A 5,491-nucleotide genomic window follows, 5' to 3' on the forward strand; every position below is an offset into this window, starting at 1 on the left:
CACCAAAACCCTTACTTCGGACTTAGACTTTATACCCACCAGAGAAGTGGGTATAAAGTCTAGGGATATAAAAGCCCTACTTCAACTTAGAAACTGCCTTCCCCGTATCACATGGTATAGTAACACCTCCATCTACCCCACACGACTTATTCTTTACCTTTTTGTTGTCTCTGTCCTCTTCTTCATCACTCGCTTCCCTCTCGCTGCCGCGTATCATCCTCTTTCTCTTCTCTCTTGTACTGATGACCTCCGTAAACCCGGTATCCATATCTATTTCTTCCTCGTTGTCACCCAAGGGGGCCTCCCTTCCCTCGTTCATGGCCATGGCACTAGCCATTTCAGGGCACGTTGGTTTTGTAGTGCATCCGATCAGTTTCAACTCAGTTGTTAAATTACTGTGTGATGAAGCGCTCTGGGAAGCACATCTGCCTGCCGCGGAGGTCAAGGACAGAATGAAGAGGGTGTATGTAGGTGAAGTGGAGGGAGGGAGAGGGAGGGGTAGACCGAGGATGAGGTGGAGGGATGGAGTTGAGAGGTATATGCGGCTGGGGCGAGTTGGGGGGAGGGTAGTCAAATGGTGGGTGACAGAGCGACTTGGAGGCGTTTTGTCTGCGGCCACTCTTTGCGGGATTAGGGCGTCGGGCTATAGATTGATAGATAGATCTATCGGTGGATAAATCAATAATTATATGGTGTCACGGTAGGGTCAGGCTCCATATTACCTCACCCTTACCAGCTTACTTCGGCATTTGTCAGGTTAATATACATAATACATTCACTGTTATGTCCATCCCTCTCTCTCATTCTCCTCATCTCACCCTGTTTACTCCCCTCTCATCATCATCATCATCATCATCATCATCATCATCATCATATTTCCCAGTTCTGTATTATATAACCATCTTTTTTTTTTTTTTTTTTTTTTTTTACATACTACATAAATGTAAGATGTGTTGTACTTCATGAATATAGGATATGGCTGTATGATAGACCAGCCAGTTGCAAGTAATGGTTGTGTGTGTGTGTGTGTGTGTGTGTGTGTGTGTGTGTGTGTGTGTGTGTGTGTGTGTGTGTGTAGTGTGTGTGTGTGTGTGTGTAATTCACCGGGTCGGTAAGGATCACTTGATGGTCGTGATCGTCAGCTTTTACCCTCCCGGAAGGGAGCTGAGAGCTCATATAGTCCGATCTAAGGGCAAGGCTGTGACCACACACGCACACACCACTCCCCTTGCTTAAGGGGGACAGTAACCACCCACTTCGTCAGTGAAACTTTTTGCAACGTGTGTGTGTGTGTGTGTGTGTGTGTGTGTGTGTGTGTGTGTGTGTGTGTGTGTGTGTGTGTGTGTGTGTGTGTGTGTGTGTGTGTGTGTGTGTGTGTGTGTGTGTGTGTGTGTGTGTGTGTGTGTGTGTGTGTGTGTGTGTGTGTGTGTGTGTGTGTGTGTGTGTGTGTGTGTGTGTGTGTGTGTGTGTGTGTGTGTGTGTGTGTGTGTGTGTGTGTGTGTGTGTGTGTGTGTGTGTGTGTGTGTGTGTGTGTGTGTGTGTGTGTGTGTGTGTGTGTGTGTGTGTGTGTGTGTGTGTGTGTGTGTGTGTGTGTGTGTGTGTGTGTGTGTGTGTGTGTGTGTGTGTGTGTGTGTGTGTGTGTGTGTGTGTGTGTGTGTGTGTGTGTGTGTGTGTGTGTGTGTGTGTGTGTGTGTGTGTGTGTGTGTGTGTGTGTGTGTGTGTGTGTGTGTGTGTGTGTGTGTGTGTGTGTGTGTGTGTGTGTGTGTGTGTGTGTGTGTGTGTGTGTGTGTGTGTGTGTGTGTGTGTGTGTGTGTGTGTGTGTGTGTGTGTGTGTGTGTGTGTGTGTGTGTGTGTGTGTGTGTGTGTGTGTGTGTGTGTGTGTGTGTGTGTGTGTGTGTGTGTGTGTGTGTGTGTGTGTGTGTGTGTGTGTGTGTGTGTGTGTGTGTGTGTGTGTGTGTGTGTGTGTGTGTGTGTGTGTGTGTGTGTGTGTGTGTGTGTGTGTGTGTGTGTGTGTGTGTGTGTGTGTGTGTGTGTGTGTGTGTGTGTGTGTGTGTGTGTGTGTGTGTGTGTGTGTGTGTGTGTGTGTGTGTGTGTGTGTGTGTGTGTGTGTGTGTGTGTGTGTGTGTGTGTGTGTGTGTGTGTGTGTGTGTGTGTGTGTGTGTGTGTGTGTGTGTGTGTGTGTGTGTGTGTGTGTGTGTGTGTGTGTGTGTGTGTGTGTGTGTGTGTGTGTGTGTGTGTGTGTGTGTGTGTGTGTGTGTGTGTGTGTGTGTGTGTGTGTGTGTGTGTGTGTGTGTGTGTGTGTGTGTGTGTGTGTGTGTGTGTGTGTGTGTGTGTGTGTGTGTGTGTGTGTGTGTGTGTGTGTGTGTGTGTGTGTGTGTGTGTGTGTGTGTGTGTGTGTGTGTGTGTGTGTGTGTGTGTGTGTGTGTGTGTGTGTGTGTGTGTGTGTGTGTGTGTGTGTGTGTGTGTGTGTGTGTGTGTGTGTGTGTGTGTGTGTGTGTGTGTGTGTGTGTGTGTGTGTGTGTGTGTGTGTGTGTGTGTGTGTGTGTGTGTGTGTGTGTGTGTGTGTGTGTGTGTGTGTGTGTGTGTGTGTGTGTGTGTGTGTGTGTGTGTGTGTGTGTGTGTGTGTGTGTGTGTGTGTGTGTGTGTGTGTGTGTGTGTGTGTGTGTGTGTGTGTGTGTGTGTGTGTGTGTGTGTGTGTGTGTGTGTGTGTGTGTGTGTGTGTGTGTGTGTGTGTGTGTGTGTGTGTGTGTGTGTGTGTGTGTGTGTGTGTGTGTGTGTGTGTGTGTGTGTGTGTGTGTGTGTAAACTTAACCCATTAGCTGTGGTGGCTTCTCTTCAGTTAACATAAAATCGCTTACTGTATGCTGAAGTATATATACATATATATTTATTTTCCGGTCACAGCGTTCATCTAGCACGTCATATACTGTTCAGTTCTGCCGAGTTGCTCTTAGCTGAACGTATCGATGTAACGTTAGCCAAAACAAAATACCGTCTTTGTAACTAATTCGCATCTTACAGTTTCGATATCTAATCTCATTGTTCGTACATCACGATACTTTAGGCAGACAAGAAAATAATCTACCGAAATAGAAAACGCTAGTTACATGGATAACTGATATATTTTTCGTTCCTGGACTAGGCACATTTTACCCCTCTCCTATTCTGTCCTACTTTAGCCTAAACCAACCCATCCTAACCTACTTTTCTCTGCCCTACACTACCCTACCCCAGCCTACCCTGCCCTAGCGTTCCCTACCCTATCCTACCGCTGAGGTCTCCTGTAGGGATACTCGTTCTTCGGTTTTTGCCAGGCTTAGGGAGGTGGAGGAGATTAAGGTGTTGGACATCCGTTCTGGGGGCGGAGAGACTTACAACATCCCTTTGTCTTGTTGTAAACTTTGGTCTACCCTTTCCCTGTCATGACACTTCTCCGGAGTCGATAATATTCCCCATGCAGTGCTGAGGTACCTGGATGATGAAGCAGTGTCCTTCCTCCTGAGTCTTATAAATAGAATTTGGAGAGATTCGTCCACTCCTGCTTCTTGGCGGGGGCTGTTGTCCTACCGTTTCACAAGCCAGGTATTGCAGGTCACCATCTTGGTTTGCGTGGTAGGTTGCCTTTACTGATTATGGAATTTTTCCGTATTGGTGCCACCTTGTTTCCCTCATATCCTCAAGAGGAGGGAGTGCCTCAAACTAGTGTCCTTAGTGTCACCGTCTTTGCTAAAGTTCAGGAAGATTTTGTTGGCTCTGTTCCGGAGGGAGTGTCTGCCTCGCCGTATCCTCGCTATCCACATCCGTTTGGGTACAGGGTGAAGGCTGCCATGGGGGATGTGGATGTTCCAACCTTTCTTGTTTGTCCTGTGCGTGTACCAAGGATGGCTCCCTGGCTCCTCTCAGGGGTGCAACCGTGTGTTTACTTTCCTGAGAGAGGGGCCTTTCTTTCCTCACAGGCGGCTCTTTGCTATTTTTTTAGAACATGCTTCCTCTCACAGTGTCTCGATTCTCGTATGTACTGATGGATTGAAATCCCGTGAGGGGACAGGCTTGGGTGTTATATTTCCCGATTTCATTCGTGGTAGGAGTCTTCCCCCATCGTATCTACTTTTATCGCAGAACTTACTGCTATTTTACTCGCAGTCAAATTGATATTTAGCTTCCCTCCTGTTTGTTATACAGTTTTTAGCGACTCTGCCGATCTCCATTTTGTGTTTTCCCGTCCAATCCTCTTTTGTTGTCTACAGTGTTTTAGAATGGCTGTGCTTGCTAGGGACTGCTTTGTGGTTTTGTACCATTGTGGGCAATGAGCATGCTGACGCTCTGGCAAAGGCTGCTGCCTCTCGCCCATCCTCACCTCTCTCCTGCCTCGCTCAGTGATATTCATCTAACCACTCACTGTTTGCTCCCACTGGCAGAGTAGGTGGGATGCGGTGGGGGCCAACAAAATGTGTGATATTTGTGGGTAAACGGGCCCCTTCATTTGCCGAGGTCTGAATGCAGGTGGGAGACGGCTTTATGCTGGCTCCGAATGGGCCATTCCTGGTTCTCTCATTGATTTTTAATGGAGGACTCTCCCTCTACTTTCTGTGTGGAATGCTTCGTCCCCCTGACTCTTCGGCTTTTGCTGATGGTGTCCACTGTTGGGGAATTGCGCCATCGTTACCTCTCTGAGCACCGGGCAGGAGAGGGATTGTAGTCTTCTGTTGGTACTTGGAGAGGATGCTTGTTGTGGTGGAGGGGAAACCTTTGCTTGGTGTAGGCAGCTGCACTACCGTGTAAAATTTAGTATACAGTGGTTTTAGTGTTCTTAGTGTTTTAGTGTTTTTCTTGTTTTAATTATGAATTGTATTGTGTGTGTGTGTGTGTGTGTGTGTGTGTGTGTGTGTGTGTGTGTGTGTGTGTGTGTGTGTGTGTATTTCATCTTTTCGAGTGCTTTTATTCTCGTTGTCGTCCGGCGGCATATGACCCTGGTTGTTGTATCGCCAGATTTTATTGTATATACTTATTCAGTTCAATTTACCCTACCCTACTCTTCTCAACCCTACACTAGCCTACCTCAGCCTACCCTACCCTACCCTGCCATTGCCGACCCAACTCTACCCTACTTTAACCTACCCTCCCCTGTACAGCCCTTTCACCACTACATTACTTTTCCTGTTTTCTTCTCTCTACCTTCGGATGATTTTCTTCACCTCTACAGTAGAGAGAAATTTCGAACTGGAAGGGTTAAATACTGCCATCATCAACCCCATCTCTATCAGGGGATCTCCTAAGCTGAATAAAATCATGCGGTCAGCTAGGACAATGTAAATAAGTTGTTCTCGGCTTGAAAGATTAAATGATTCTGTCCCGTCATCCTAAGAGGGTTTTCTGAAGCTGTAGGATATCGTCAGAAGCTAGCAAAGAGTAAAAGTGACATCCGCAAACCGAGAGCTCTGCGTCCAGCGCTCCGCGGTTCAAGTCCCAGAGGTGGACAGATGTTTTGACGT

The sequence above is a fragment of the Coenobita brevimanus genome, chromosome 36 (genome assembly GCF_032717465.1).
Source record: "Coenobita brevimanus isolate Jiangsu-jjx chromosome 36, ASM3271746v2, whole genome shotgun sequence".
Lineage (NCBI taxonomy): Eukaryota > Metazoa > Arthropoda > Malacostraca > Decapoda > Coenobitidae > Coenobita > Coenobita brevimanus.